The sequence below is a fragment of the Nomascus leucogenys genome, chromosome 14 (genome assembly GCF_006542625.1).
Source record: "Nomascus leucogenys isolate Asia chromosome 14, Asia_NLE_v1, whole genome shotgun sequence".
In the NCBI taxonomy this organism is placed as follows: domain Eukaryota; kingdom Metazoa; phylum Chordata; class Mammalia; order Primates; family Hylobatidae; genus Nomascus; species Nomascus leucogenys.
In genome coordinates this window covers 82,323,383-82,340,090 of record NC_044394.1, presented here as the reverse complement: position 1 = coordinate 82,340,090, position 16,708 = coordinate 82,323,383, and the positions used below count along the sequence as shown (strand labels likewise).

The 16,708-nt window shown below is 43.1% G+C and overlaps 2 pseudogenes; both read right to left on the bottom strand.

Moving 5' to 3' along the window:
* Nucleotides 1–929: 929 nt before the first annotated feature.
* LOC115838262 lies at nt 930–6,809 on the bottom strand (annotated as a pseudogene).
* Nucleotides 6,810–12,366: 5,557 nt separating this feature from the next.
* LOC100601445 lies at nt 12,367–13,429 on the bottom strand (annotated as a pseudogene).
* Between the last annotated feature and the right edge of the window lie 3,279 nt (nt 13,430–16,708).

The window sequence follows — 16,708 nt, the reverse complement described above, 5'->3', positions numbered from 1 at the left end:
CCCAGAGCAGTTTCAGAGGAGAGAGAATCGGAAAGAAAAGGAAAAGGCATTTGAAGAGAGGCTGGGTCAGTGGTTTTCACCGTGTGTTGAAGATTGTGTGTCCCTGGGACCCTTCAGGGCACCTGCATGCCTGCAAGTATTTTCACCATGACAGGAAGCTATTATCTGCCTTTTTTACTCTCTCCCTCACGATCATACAATGGAGTGTACTAGAAACCATCCAATGTGTGATATTGCTACTGGCAGAGTACAGAAGCAGCTCAGAGAACCCAGCTGTCTTCTATTAAGCCAGACATTGAAAAGATTTGCAAACATGTAAAACAATTCTACTCTTCCTGTTAAAGTTTTTTTAATACAGCCTTTTTTCAATAAAAATATGTTACTTATCTTAACCAATGGATTTATTGTTTTTAAAGTGAATTAATAAAGATAATTTTTAAATTCTCAGCTCTGATTTCTAACAGAGTGTATTAGTCTGTTTTCATGCTGCTGATAAAGACATACCAGAGACTAGGTAATTTATAAAGAGAAAGAGGTTTAATGAGCTCACAGTTCCACGTGATGGAGGAGGTCTCACAATCGTGGCAGAAGGAAGGGACGTCTCACATGGCGGCAGGCAAGAGAGAATGAGAGCCAAGTGAAAGGGGAAAGCCCTTATAAAACCATCAGATCTCATGAGACTTATCACTACCACAAGAACAGTATGGGGGAAACTGCCCCTATGATTCAGTTATCTCCCACTGGATCCCTCCCATAATTCCAACATGTGGAAATTATGGGAGCTGCAATTCAAGACGAGATTTGGGTGGGGACACAGCCAAACCATATCATAAAGTAAATAGCATTAGATGGAAGGCACATACACAAAAACTCTTGAGTTCCTCAATTTTATTTTATTTTATTTTTGGGAGTCTAGTCTTATTTATTGGTTACTCAAAAGAATCCTGTTTTTGGCTGGACTCAGAAGTTGAAGCTCACAGAGAGGACAGTGTGCCTCTCTTGGCAATCTGTTCCTGGAGTTTGTCTTTGGCCTCCTTAATTCTCTCGGCCAAAAGTTCAGCATATTTTGCAGCCACTTCCTCATTTTTCTTAGTACACTGTTTCTTCAGAGCAATACGTCAGCATTTGTGTTGCAAGACACATGGAGTAACAAGAAGCTGAATCTTGGGTGCTTTGGTCCCAGCTTTTTTGCCTTCTTTAAGGGCTTTCTTAACAACAGATTGGTAGACATTATCTTCTTTAGAGAGACTGAAAAGTCTGTGGATTCTGCTAGCTCTTTTGGGCCCCAGGTGCTGATGCTCCACAGTGTCAGTCAGTGCAGGAATATCCTTCTATCCTCTTTTTTTTTTTTTTTTTTTTTTACAATAACAAAGTTTAGAAAGCTCAGATTGGCATCCACAATGCAACTGCAAACAGCTTCGTGCTTCTTGCCCCAGTTCTCCTTGGTTTGTAACAGGAATGCCCCTTGCTCCATAGTACACAGACCCAGCCATGAGTCAAGACACCCAGCTTCATGGGAAAGCTTGTTTGTCATTCCTGTCACTGATTCCCATCACAGAACCTTTCCATTCTTCACCCAGAGCGTCAGCAGCAACTTCTGTGGCTGTATACTTCTCATAAAAAATACAAAATTTGCATTCCTCATCCATTTCAAGGAGCTTCTGGCAGTCGACAGCTAGAAAGGAGACATTCAGCTTCGTCTTGAAGCGACTGATTGCCTCTGAGGTGCCTCGAAAAAGAGCCCTCAATAATTTTAAAGAGTGAGACCAAAACGTTTGAGAATTGCTGGTGTAGGTTATAAAATTGGACCCCTTTTTTTGTGCTTTTTGAGGGATTAAAATAAAAGCTGGGCCATGTGGGCTCTTCATTCTTTGGGATCAGCCATAAGAACCCCAAAGAGGAGAAAAACAGACACAAACGTTATCCATCATCATTATTATTATGTGGACAGTAATCAGAAAAAGACTGAATATGCAACATAGTCAGGATTATTTGGAAAACCAGGCATTGCCCAAAGATTTCATTGACAGTTTGCATCTTTGTATGTTACTGGAACACGTTGGTACAGTTGTCACCGGGAGATACAGCACTTAACTTTTAACAAAGGGTCTCTCAAACTAGGAGTCCAGAGATATATCTCAGGGGTCACCAGTTTCACAGATTTGAGACACACATCTATAAACTAAATGGAAAATGCCTTCAAACTACATATAACTGACAAACCACAACTCTGCCTTGAAGCTGAATTGTGACAGAAATACCAATAAATGTGGCCATGGTATCTCTGAATACAAATATGCTGTGGACCTGTGCTGTGTGAGGGGTGGCCAGCTTGCCCCAGGCCCTCTGACACTCTGGAGCTTGCTCCGTGGTCCCTGAAGCAAGTGGGAAAATGACCCTTGCATGTCCAGTGTGATTAATTAATTAGAAGAAACACAGTGTATTAGTCCATCCTCACACTGCTATAAAGAAATTCCTGAGACTGGGTAATTTACAAAGGAAAGAGGTTTAATTGACTCAGAGATCCATATGGCTTGGGAGGCCTCAGGAAACTTACAACCATGGTGGAAGGCGAAGCAAGGACCTTCTTCACATGGTGGCAGGAGAAAGAGAGAGTGAAAAGCCCAGGAAAAACCACCATTTATACAACCATCATATGTCATGGGAACTCCCTCACTATCATGAGAACAGCCTGGGGGAAACTGCTCCCATGATCCAATCATCTCCCACCAGGTCTCTCCCTCAACACCTGGGGATTACAATTCAAGATGAGATTTGGGTGGGGACACAAAGCCTAACCATATCACACAGCAAGGAAGAATGTGCTCAGAATGGGAAACCCGATGTGTGATATTGCCACTGGCAGAGTACAGAAGCAGCTCTTAGAACCCAGCTGTCTTGGAGACCTGTGAGATCTCCAAGGTCCTTTGCATAAAATAGTACATCTGCATTAGATAAAGAAAATGTGTTGTATACACCATGGAATACTACTCAGCCATAAAAAAAGAATGAAATCATGTTCTTTGCAGCAACATGGATGCAGCTGGAGGCTGTTACCCTAAGTGAATTAATACAGGAACAGAAAACCAAATAGTACATGTTCTCATTTATAAGTCACTGGGGACTACAGAGGGAGGAGGGATGAAGAGGAGTGAAAGTTGAAAAATTAGCTATTGGGTACTATGCTCACTACCTGGGTGATGGGATCAATCATGCCCCAAATGTCAGCATCCTGCAACATACCCATGTAACAATCCTGCATGTGTACCCCCTTAATCTAAAATAAAAGTTGAAATTTTTTTTAAAAAAGCTTCTCTAAAAAATAAAATAAAAATAGCAGCTCCTTCAAAAGGTCTGAAATCATATGCCAGCCCAGAGGCAGAGGATGGTGCTATGGACTGGATGCTTGTGTCCCTTCCAAATTCATAATCTTGAGGCTGGTGTCCTTATAAGAAGAGGAAGAGACCAGAGTGCACTCTTTCTCTGTTATGTAGAACATAGTGAGAAGACGGCCATCTGCAAGCCAGGAAGAGAGGCCTCACCAGCAACCCAATCAGCCAGCGCTTTAATCTTGGACTTCCAGCCTCCAGAACTGTACTGTGAGAAATAAATTTCTGTTGTTTAAGCCACACAGTCTATAGTATTTGTTATAGCATCCTGAGCAGACTAAGACAGATGACAATCTCCATGGCCCCATTTTGGTTGAGGTAGTATTCAATCAATTAGGTGTTCATTTTGGACAAAACTTTGCAGCCTCTTGCTAGTGATTCCTAGTGGATTCTAGCTGGTTGTCTTACGAAGAATTTTATCAGAAAACCAATAGAAGACTTGGCACAACTCTGTCCCACACACGTGCAGCCTTAATTTAATGAAGGGCCACCTAATAAAGGAAGGGCTGGGAGTCAAGGGGCCTTGGATTAGGTTTCTGCTCTGCTACTAAATAGCTGCCTGGGCTAGAAGGTTCTTCCTCTGTTTGCGTTCCAGGGGCTTACCAAGGGCAGAGCAAAGGGAGCAGCCCTCAGCTGTAGGGAGTTGGGGCCACTGTCCATAAAGAATTTTAGAGTAATAATAAAACTGATTAAAAGTCCACTTTTAATTATCACTGCACTTTGGCAATTCTAAACAAAGTCAGTGATAAAATTTTCCTCCCTATAAAAACATCTTTTTATTTTAAGTTCTATACAATGGCTGTAGTTCATGTAGATTTTTAATCTATTTGCATTAACCTTAACATATTCATATTACTTCTCCATTGTATTCATTTTCCGTGTCTGCATTACCCACTGCCACAAACTTAGTGGCTTAAAACAAACCCACCTGTTGCTTACAGGTCTATGGGTCAGAAGTCTAGTGCAGTGTGGCACAGTGAGCTTTCTGCTCTGGGACACAATGCTGAGGTTATGTTGTCAGCCAGGCTGAGTCCTCACCTGGAGGTTCTGGGGGAAAATTAACTTTCCAGCTCATCCTTATTACTGGCAGAATTCAGATCCTTGCTGTTGTCTTAGTTCTGAAGTTCCCATTTCCTTGCTGGCTGTCTCCTGGCTGGGGCTACTGTTGGCTCCTAAGGCCACCCTCATTCCTTGCCTCATGACCCCTCCATCCTTGAGCCAGCCACATGGGTCAAATAGTTCTCATGCTTCAGATCTCTGATTTCCCACGTATCTGATCTCTGCACCAGATCAGGAAGGCTTGTGGGATTTGGCCAAGCCCACCTGATAATTTTCCTAAAACATCAACTGATTTCGGACCTTAATTACATCTGCAAAGTCCTTCAGAGCAGCCCCTATATTAATGTTTGATTCGATGATGGAGAAGATGCTTGTAGACTAGGAGCTGGAAATCTTGGGGACTGCCTTAGAATTCTGCCTGCCGCAATTCTTCATAGATGTTGTACACTACATGGAAGTTAATTCAGACAACTTGCAATTATACAGTTGGCCCTGGATTGGCATGGACTCAGCTACATCTGTTCCTTAGGAGAGTAAGTTTGCTTTGCGTTCCTTTTGAGAAAGTTCACTTTGAGTTCGTGTCTCATCTTCTGTGGAACTACGTATTCCTCAATTTAAGTAGTAGGTTTGAAATGAACACTGATGATAGAGTGACTGTAAAGATAAAGAAACAGAATTTGAGTTACTGCAATTGTGCCCTTCTGTGGAATCACTTGGAGTTTTGACTTACGTTTAAAATTTAAACTTTGCACATAACAGAGATAGTAAATTTTCTGTGAAACACAAAGCAACCTGAAAGTACAATATCTCTGTTATGTGCAAATTCTTCATATGTGAAATACATTATTAAATTTGAAAAATATTTAAAAATGTGAATATTTAAAATTGAAATGCATTTTTTCTATGCATCTTGCTTTTTGTTCAATTGCTGTTCAACTATAATATTGTTCATGGTCATGAAAGACCAGTTTTGTTTTGTTTTTGTTTTTGTTTTTGTTTTGTTTTGTCTGAGACAGTTTCACTCTTTTTTCCCAGGCTGGAGTACAATGGCACAATCTCAGCTCACTGCAACCTCTGCCTCCTGGTTCATGCAATTTTCCTGTCTCAGCTTCCCAAGTAGCTGGGATTACAGGCATGCACTACCACACCCAGCTAATTTTTGTATTTTTAGTAGAGATGGGGGTTTCACTGTGTTGGCCAGACTGGTCTAGAACTCCTGACCTCAGGTGATCCACCCGCCTCTGCTTCCCAAAGTGCTGGGATTACAGGCATGAGCCACCGTGCCTGGCCAAAAGACCAGTTTTTAGTACATAGTTTTCCTCATTGTATATTAAAAAAATTAATGTAATTAAAAAGCTTGAATCCATTGCATCTTTCCTTTGTTGTAGTGGGCATTTATTTTATATTTTAAGTTTTACTCTCATGATTATATATACAAAGTTCAATAAAAGGGAACTTTAACTGCATTAGTCTGGCCATTATTATTAGTCATTGCATTTCTGATATGGTTTGGCTCTGTGTCCCCACCCAAATCTCATCTTAAATTGTAGTCCCGTAACTCCCATGTATTGTGTGAGGGACCAGGTGGGAGATAATTGAATCATGGAGGTGGTTTCCCCCATACTGTTCTCATGGTAGTGAATAAGTCTCATGAGATCTGATGGTTTGATAAGGGGAAACCCATTTCACGTGGCTCTCATTCTCTCTCTTGCCACTGCCATATGACATGTGCCTTTCATTTTCCACCATGATTGTGAGGCCTCCCCAGCCACGTGGAACTGTAAGTCCAATAAACCTCTTTGTTTTGTAAATTGCCTAGTCTCAGGTATGTCTTTATCAGCAGTGTGAAAATGGATGAATACAATGATTATTACTAAAAACATTTTGTTGTAAATGGGGTATGTGTAATAAAAAGGAATCCACTCTGAGTGTCAAGTACATTGGGCACCCACTGCAGATGCTCAGACATGCCTCATGGATGTCAGCAGAGGAAAATGCTTCCTGGCTGCCCGCTACCTTCAGGAGACTATGCTGAGTGCCTTGCAGACATTGTCTCATCTAATCCTCACAAAAACATCATTTTAGAGATGAGAAAACAGCCCAGAGAGCCATTCGCTTGCAAGTGGAGAAGCTGAGACTTGAACCCATGCTAAGACCGTTCACTCACTGGCATCTCTCAGAAAGGCCTTGGTTTGTTGAAAGTGATGCATTTTGATCCTGCCTGCCCAGAGCGGGCAATGGTAAGATTCCTGGATGCAACTTCTCTGCTGAAGAGAACATTATCGGCTCCTGAGCTCGAACTGAGACACGCATGCTGACTCTCCCCACTGGCTCCCCTTGGATGCCTTCCTCCGGCCCCATCTGTACCCCTACGAAGGCAAGACTTGCTTGGGAGGTTTTTGAATGTGCCTGCCTGCATGTTAGTATCAGAGTTCTTTCAGAGCTGGGACTGTGTGTGGTTAAAATGTATAACCCAGCAACTCCCAGGGTCCTTGGTACATAATACGGGCTTGAGAAATGTTTGTGGAACTTACCTGACTGGCTGAGTAAAAATTACAGGCTTAAGTGAGTGTTTGAGAATTCTCTGGGAATTTTGCTTAATAACATGACTCTCATCTCCCATGAATGATGATCGATTCCTTCCTCTGGCAGGAAGTAGTGGTTGGTTACTGCAGCCAGAGAGATTTTTTTCCCCCTGCAACCCGTGGGTGGATTAAAATGGAAGGAGCGAGCCAAGCTGAGCCAGGAAGGACAGCCAAGGTCAGGAGGGCTGACGGATCCCCACACACTGTCAGTAAGAGGAAAGGCTGTAGTCACTAAACCATCCACAACTATTCCGGTTCTTTTCTCCTTCTGGTTCATGGTAAAATTTTAATTCTCTGCACCCACTGAAATTAGCTCTGGCCACATGACTTGCTGTGGCCCTGAAATGTGAGCTCTGGGGGCTTGTGTGCAATTTGCTGCATTGCCTTCTTCTCGAGCCACAGTGATCAGGGACTCGGGCGTGGAGAAATCTTCATCAACCTGGGTCCTTAAGTGTTTGTAGAAATCCCCTGCCAACCTATGTTAGACATGTAGGACCAGCAAGAAATAAGCTTGACGCCATCCTCATATGATTGACAAGCATTCTGGATAGAAATATAATTATAATTAAGCATTAATCAGGATGCACTATTTTTTTTTCTGAGATAGGGTCTTGCTCTATTGCCCAGGCTGGAGTACAATGGCGTAATCATGACTCACTGCAGCCTCAACCTCCTGGGCTCATGTGATCCTTCTACCTCAGCCTCCTGAGAAACTAGGACCACAGGCAAATGCCACCACACTTGGCTAATTTTTTAAATTATTTTTTGTAGAGACAGGGTCTCGCTATGTTGCCCAAGCTGGCCTCAAACTCCCAGGCTAAAGTGATCCACCCTCCTCAGCCTCTCAACATGCTGGAATTACAGGCGTGAGCCACTGCACCCAGTATCAGGCTGTCCTTTGACCCACTTCCTTATAAGGGAAAGTCACGCAGCACTGGATAGCAACCACTGGCATCCCCATTGTTCCTATACATAGGATCTCTGGTGTTAGAGTCAGACGCTTTTGTTTAAGAATTCCTGAAGATGTTTTCCAGATCCCAAATTTCAGTGGAACAACTGACACCAACCAGTTTGAAGACCCCCACAGAGAAGCAAAATTATCATGAGAATACAGCTTCTTCCTCTCCCTGTCCCATGACTTCACCTTGCACTTTTCTACCAATCAACTCTCTCCACACTTCAGCCCACTCTGAAACCCTTAAAAACACTAACTCCTAAGGGACACAGATTTGAGGGTTTCTCCCATCTCCTTATTCATCAGCCCTATGATTAAACCTCTTTCTCTGCTATGACCCAATGTCTTGGGGTATTGACTTGCTGCACACATCAGGCAATGGACCTGTGACGGTTACAAACTTATTGTATGAGGTCACTAAGATTTGGGGGATGCTTGTTATTGCAGCAGCACCTAGCCTCTCCTGACTAGCTCAGAGGACCTGAGGCAGACATGAGGAGGCTGAGGAGGACATCAAGAAACTGAAGAGTTAAGGAAAAGAGAAACAGGAAATGTGGATTAGGGGGTCAGTGTGGACCCTGGAGCTGGGGCAGTTGCCTGTGGCTGGGCTGTCCACACTGTGCAGCAGGCTGGCTTCCTCTGAGGCTCCAGAAGGGGGAAGTAAGCACAGGCCATGGAGTGATGCCATCCATGGGCGAAGGATGATTTTGTAGCATGTGCTGACTGTGGGTCACCACTGACTGGGGAAGAGGTGGAGGAAAAGGGTTGGGGAGAATGTGTATCATGCACCGAGCAGTGTGATCCCAGAACGTTCTAATGTTCCTCAAGAACAAATGAGTCGGACATCAACAAAGGTAGGCCAACCTCAGACTTCCTGTGTGGGGAGCAGTGCTGAGCTGGCAGTGAGTTATCCGTTTATCCCTTGTGCACGGTGGCTAATGTACTTACTCTGTAGCCACTCCTACAATAGAAGACTTCCTCTAGGATGCTGGTTGTTTGTTACTCATATATTCATTCTGTAAATATTTGAGCTCCTAGGCACTGAGCCTACCACAGTGAGTAGACAGGTTTCATGGACTTTATGGTCTGCATATGGCCAAATAATTCATAGCAATTTTCAATATGGATTGCTAAGTACTCTGACAGAGGTAAGTATAGGTTGCCTGGGAGAAGAGCCTAGAAACTAGTCCAGAGGTCTACAAAGAATGAGGCTGTGAGTAACTGAATTGGGAGTTAAGTACATGCTTCTGCATAGCAAAAGCCCCCCACAATTACAGGTAAGTAAATGCCACCCTTCCCAGCAAGGGCCAGGGAGTGCAGGAAAATATCGAGTTGCCTGAGGATCTGAAAGCAATACAAAAAGTTCTGAAAGTCAAAGGTCTTGCAATAGAACATTCAAGAGGTGAAGCCTTATGATTCATCGACTTGGGTTCACTCAGTGGTCAAACCAAAGAAGAAAATAAAAAAATAAAAAAAAACTGAGGGAACCCAGGTCTCTGGAATGAATTAACTCTTTTTTTCCTCCTTTTTTTTCCTTTTTTTTCTTTCTTTTTTTTTTAATGACGAAGGCTGCCAGAAACTCAAGGGACCTGAAGATATTAGAGAATTATAATTTCACAATGATAATGAGACTGTGTCCATCTATAGTTAACTCTTCCCACTCCACAGAGTCCCAGCACATCATTCTTATCCCACCCCCTCCACTGACCAAATCTCATCCTTTAAGACCCAGTTTAAAATCCACCTCCTGGAATTAATTATACCAAGCCGACTCTAAGCAGTGGTCACCTGTTGGGAATGGAAGTGCATAGGGGAATGAGGGAACTATTCATTTTTTACTTTTATCAGTTTTTATAAGTATGTATCAATTTGTTTAAATAAAGCCAAAGTTAAGCTTATGGGGAAAAAGAAAATTCCAGCTCCTCCACGGACCCTTCTCTGCTTCTCTGTTGTACAGTAGCCCCATGCTCATCTCATTGCCATCTACCATTTACTGGTTTTTCATAACTAAGTCCTTTCCCCTACTTTGGACTCAGCCCCAGCTAGAGCCACCTGTAGAATGCACGCAGCATTGCTCGTAGGCAGGGGACTAAATGAATGGTTGGCGAAGGAATAAAAGCCTGTAATGTTGGCACCTCAGCTTACGGAAGTTGTGGGGAGTTTTCTGTGCTAGAAAGTCGTGCCTTTCACTGAGCCCCCAGCTTTAAGCAGTTTCATAAGTAGATGTTAACAACTGCGTTCCAGTCCCTGCTGGTTCCCACACACCCACGCCAGGAAGAGCCTGGCCAGATCATCTCCCCAGGAAACGTGGAATGATAGCACTCGGGAGCTGCTGGGAGCTGGGGAACCTGCAACTCTTCCTCCTGTGAGGAAACAGGACCCTAAGTTGGCGTCGTGTGTCTAGAGAGCCTGCCCGATCTGTCCACACCTGGGAAAACAGCTCCCCTCCCTCCCCTCCCTCCCCTCCCTCCCCTTCCTCCCCTTCCTCCACACTGGGCATTTTTCCCACGTGGATCCACTAGATGGCCTGCAACGAACACAGTGACTTTGAGGAGGCCTGTGTTGGAAAAGGAATTAACTTCCTTGCTTATTATTTGTTTGTTTGCTTTGTCATTCACCATTTGTCCTCATAAATCCTTTCAAGTGTAATTGATATTAAAAACCAATAACTTGCACATTCAAGAACAGGAAAAGGGCTGTGTCAGAGTTGAATCTGTGGGTCTTCAGGCAGAGATTTCTGATAGTTGGCAAAATAATCAGAAATTGTTTTGCCAAATTTATTTCTGAGTGTTAGCATTTTGTTCATTACAACATAAACAGCTTTGCATAGAAAGAAATGAATAAATAATTCTAGGGGCTTAATAAGTATCTTTTAAACGACTTCAAATAAAGAGAAATGACAAGACCTAGTACTGGTAAGTATGAGATCGAGCAGGCTCATATGCACATCACTGGTGCCCTACACATCACTGTGGCTTTTGCAAAGCAATGTGGCCTTTGCTACAAGAGCAGTGAGATGGCTGGGCGTGGTGGCTCACGCCTGTAATCCCAACACTTTGTGAGGCTGAGGCAGGTGGATCACTTGAGCTCAGGAGTTCAAGACCAGCTGGCCAACATGGCAAAACCCCGTCTCTACAAAAAAAATTTAAAAATTAGCTGAGTGTGGTGGTATGCACCTGTAGTCAGGAGGCTGAGGTGGGAGGATCGCTTGAGCCTGGGAGGCAGAGGTTGCAGTGAGCTGAGATCATGCCACTGCACTCCAGCCTGGACAACAGAGCCAGACCCTGTCTCCAAAAAAAAAAAAAAAAAGTCCGTGAGATAACTCATACTCTTTAACCAGGAAACTTTCAGGAAATATCTAAAAGTTAGAGAAAAACAATCAGTATTAAAATGTCCAGATTGCTGCTATTTGTAGTAACAAAAACTTGGAAATAATTTGCAGAACAATAATAGGGGAATGACTTAGTCAACTGCAGTATATCAATATAATAGGTGAAATTAAAAAGGATGGTAAGTGTGAGCTCAGACTGTACCTGTGCATGTAAAGCCATGTTTTTTTTTTTTTTTTTTTTTAAAGTCCAGGCTTATTATTTATTTAAAGCACAGGCCTGGCATGACAGCTCATGCCTGTAATCCCAGCACTTTGGGAAGCTGAGGTGGGCAGATCACTTGAGCCTCAGGAGTTTGAGATCAGCCTGGGCAACATGGCAAAACCCCTATCTCTACCAAAAAAAGAGAAAAAAATTATAGCACAGTTCAAAGTCACTAAATCATTAAATCCAGTACAAAAGAAATGGCTCCCATTTCCTGGATTGGCATCAGACATCCTACCAGCTGCAATTACATCATTTTTATCTATGGTCTGCTTTTCCTTTTGCGGGGGAGTAGGGATGGGATCTTATAAATGGGTCAAAGAGACTTCAACCTCAAAACCAAGCAGAAATCCCTGCTTGCAGAGAAACACAGGAAATGACTCTTTCTCTGTGAAAAGCAGTCAGGAACTCTGCTCCAGTGATGAGGGCCACTGATGGTGTGGGAGAGTGATCAGGAAGAGAATCTTCCTGGAGGTGGCACAAAGTCAGCAAGAGCCCAGGAAATCACACTCCTGGGGTGGCTGCTGTCACCACCATCACCCTCTCTTCTGTCTCCCCTCAGTGCCATCAAATTGAGTGAGGAACAAGGGAAAGTAATTACATGTAGAAAACCAAAGTGAACAGGAATGTGGGTGGTGTGAACATAAAAGGAGAAACTAAAAATGATCAAAAGTTTCTCCTTCACTGTGGTGGAAATCTCTGATCCATTTCTTCATGTGTCTAACTTCCAAGGAGGGGGCTAACAGCACAGACATGGGACCAAAGGCCCATGTTGGCTCAGAGATCTAAACGGTGGGCCCCTCTGAGACGGTAACTGCAACCAAGGTGTCTGTGATGTCCTTGGTTACTCCATCTCCTGACCAGGGGTCTAGTTTGCTGAAAACGATGTCCATGTGTGAACTAATGTTTTTGCCTCCACACACAGTAGTGATCCAGGAGGGCCTTGGTCTCATACCCCACTGTTTAAAACAGTTATCAGAAAACTCCTTCAAGTTCCACAAGTGAAGTTCAAATAAAAAACGCCATAAAAAGTTGGATGCATAAGGATAGCTTACCACTGCACGTCACCCAGTCTTCAGAGATCCAGTCTTTCAAATGGCGAATGTCAGGAAGCCACTGCAAACTACCGTCCATATTTGAGAGTCGATTAATGGCATCTCAGGACCTACGGAGGTTCTCTGAACAATATAGACCACCTTTCCTAAAATCTGTAGTTACGATCTTCATAAATACACCACAAGGTACCAAATCCTTAAACTGCCAGATAAGGGCAGAAGTTGCAAGAGCTCCAACTACCATACGAGGGTATTTCATTCTGAACTAGGCTGCAAGCATGCCACCATAGGGGCCCTAGAGGGCCATGACAGTGTGATTTTCAGCTCCTAGGATTGTTCTTTTCAAGTGTTTGATTAGCTCTGCAAAATCAGCCAGAGCTTGCTCTGATGTCAGGAGATCCAAGTGTCCAGAATCCTTGAATGGGTCATCACAGGGCAGGGACTCTCCACAGTATCGCTGTTCCACATACGCCAACACAGCTTTCATTTCCTCAGCCCCATCCCACATGAACCACGTATTATTGCAGAATCAGATGATGTCCCCGTCATATTTCCTCCAGTATTCATCTGCTATTAGATACTGCTGTTAAAACGTTTTCACAGTATGAAATCCAAAATGATAAACCCTCTGTTGGAAGTGGAGAACCGAGTTGTCCTTGGCAACAGCCGGGTGGGATGTGGGGTTGGCTGGTGAGAGCAGGCTGCCGAGAGCCCTTAAGGCCGGCTGGAGGGCTGTGGTGGTCCAGGGCACTAGGAAAGCCAGGAACAGGAGCAGGAGGTCTTGGTGGCCCATGGCTCAGGCTGGTGGCTGCAGTGCAGGTCTAAAGCCATGTTAAATCAATGTTTTCTCTGTTTAAAAAGTAATTTTCTAGTTTCGAGGCTGAGTTTAAGAGCAGATTATTTTTCTATGAGTAAGTCCTTAGACAACAAAGTATCACCAGATAAGAGTTAAACGAAAGGAAACTCAACAGCTGCCTTCCGCCCAGAGCCAGGCAGGGAGTGGAGAGGCCCCTAGACTGGGGAGAATATACGGCAGCTTTATGGAAAGGGGGGCTGGGAAATGTCTTAGATGGCTTGGGCTGTTATAACAAAATACCACAGACTGAGTGGCTTTAACAACAGAAATTTATTTCTCGTAGTTCTAGAGGCCGGAAGTCCAAGATCAAGGTTCTGGCTGATGCGGTTCCTGGAGAGGGACTGCTTCCTGGCTTGCAGATGGCCACCATCTTGCTCTGTCCCCACATGCAGAGGACGGGGGATCTGGTGTCTCTTACTCTTCTTATAACAGCACTAATTCCATCCTCATGACCTCATCTAAACCTAATTACCTCCCAAAGGCCCTACCTCCTAATATTATCCCATTGGGAATTAAGGTTTCAACATATAAATTTGAGGGGGATACAAACATTTAGTCTATAGCAAGGGAGAATTCCACCAGCAGATGTTGGGCAGTGCACAAAAATAGTCCAGGCTGGGCCAGGTGTGGTGGCTCATGCCTGTAATCCCAGCACTTTGAGAGGCTGAGGCTGGTGGATCACCTGAGATCAGGAGTTCAAGACCAGCCTGGCTAACATGGTGAAACCCCATCTCTACTAAAAATACAACAAATTAGCCGGGCATGGTGGTGGGCACCTGTAATTCCAGCTACTCTGGAGACTGAGGCAGGGGAATCACTTGAACCCGGAGGCAAAGGTTGCAGTAAGCCAAGATTGTGCCATTGCACTCCATCTCAAAAAAAAAAAAAAAAGTCCAGGTTGGGGAGGCCTAAGAGCTGCTTTCTCTGCGAGTCTAGCTGGGGGCAGTCATGGCTGTGATGAGGAGAGGCTGGGCACTCAGGGCTGGCCCACACATGCACACATAAACCACAGTCAGATTGCATCACTAACAGCCATTCACACGCCTTTATTTCAGACCTAACATTTGAATCTAAAATCAAACTACTGCACTATTACATGTTGCACCATCTTGTATACAAGGAGACTTCAAAAAGCTCATGGAAAACTACAATTAAGAGATTAAAATAAAAAATATAAACTTTCTCAATATAGGCTCCGTCAAGTTCAAGACACTTTTGTAAGTGATGTTAGCCATCTAGTCAACCTTCAGAGAACTGAGGGTCCTGGGAATTTAACCATGTCAATATAGTCATTTTTACATTTATTAACTGAAGAAAAATCAGTGCCCTTTAAGAATTTTTTAAGATTAAGATATAAAAAAGGGGCCAAATCAGGACTATAAGGTGGATGCCTAATGATTTCCCACTGAAACACTCCCCAAATTACCCTTGTTTGATGAGAGGAATGAGCAGGAGCATTGTTATGAAGAAGAAGGATTTTCTAGTGAAGCTTTTCTGGGCATTTTTCTACTAAAGCTTTAGCTAACTTTCTCAAAACACATTCAAAATAAGCATATACTATTGTTCTTTGGCCTTCCAGAAAGTCAACTAACAAAATACCTTGAGCATCCCAAAAGACTGTTGCCATGATCCTTGCTCCTGACTGGTCCACTGTTGCTTTGGCTGGACCTCTTCCACCTCTTGGTAGCCAGTGCTTAGATTGTGCTTTGTCTTCAGGATCATACTGGTAAAGCCACGTTCCATCTCCTGTTACAATTGTTACAATTCTTCGAAGAAATGCTTCAGGATCTTGATCCCACTTGTTTACAATTTTCATTGAAAGCTCTGCTTTTGTCTGTAGCTGATTTGGGTGCAACAGTTTCAGCAGCCATCAAGTGGAAAGTTTGCTCAAGTTTAATTTTTCAGTCAGAATTATGTAAGCTGAACCAATTGAGATGTGTATGGTGTTGGATATTTTTTCTGTTGTTAAACATTGGTCCTCCTCAATTAGGGCATGGATAAGATGAACTTTTTCCTCAAAAATTGATGTGGATGGTCTGCTGCTGTGGGCTTCATCTTCCATATCATCTTGTTCCTTCTTAAAATGAGCTATCTGTTCATAAACTGCTGACTTCTTCAGAGCATCATTCCTATAACGTTTTCATAAAGCACCAATGATTTCACCGTTCTTCCTACCCAAGAATCACCATAAATTTGATGTTTGTTCTTGCTTCAGTTTTAGCAGAATTCATGTCGCTCTGATAAGCGTTCTTTTCAAAATGATGAAACCATTCTTAGTGCCTCAAGCTAGATCCCGTTCAGACATGTTATAACAAGTTAGTACGAGTTTATTTTGGTGCAAAAAATGGAAACCATAGTTTCCATTTCCATTTCCAATGCATATTTCTTTCATTATACGCATTTTCCATGAACTTTTTGAAGACCCCTCATATAACTTGTGGCCTACAGTTAGGTTGAACCACTTTAAGGGCTAGTCTGAAGACCAAAAGGAAGAAGTCATGAAATAAGGCAACATTTGATTGGATACTCAGGACTCAGAAGGGGAATTTCCCTGGCATCCCCTTTGTGGTAGTAAAAATAGCAAAATATAAAACAGCATTAATTACTGCAACATGCTAATGTATATTTGAGGATAGACAAACATCACAATTTTAAAAGGGTGACATAGAATATAAGATTTGTTTCCTTTCTCCCAGAAGATTGCAGACCCAAAAATAAAATTTTAAAAAGTGCTCCAGAAAAGTTCCTCGAATTCAAGAATAGCTTTCATGATCACATATTTAAAATATTTATTGACCACGTACTATGTTCTGCACCCTGTGGTAGTTTCTGAGGTTACATCATTGAACAAGACAGACATTATCTCTAACTTCACCATGCATAATCTAGTGGAGAAGGCACCAACACTTGCACAATTAATGCTGTCATACAAGTGCTACAAAGGAGAATGTGACTGCTATGAGACTGAAATTGTCTTCGTTCGTTTAGTGTTGCTATAACAGAATATGGACATTGTCTTAAGTCTGTTTAGTATTGCTATAACAGACTACCCGGGGCTGAGTAATTTATAAAGAAGAGAGATTTATTTGGTTCACAGTTACAGAGGCTGGAAAGCCAAAGGGCTTGGCGCTGGCATATGCTCGGCTTCTGGTGAGGCTTGTGTTGCATCACAGCATGGAAAAGAAGCAGAAGAGGAAGCAGGCATGTGCAGAGAGA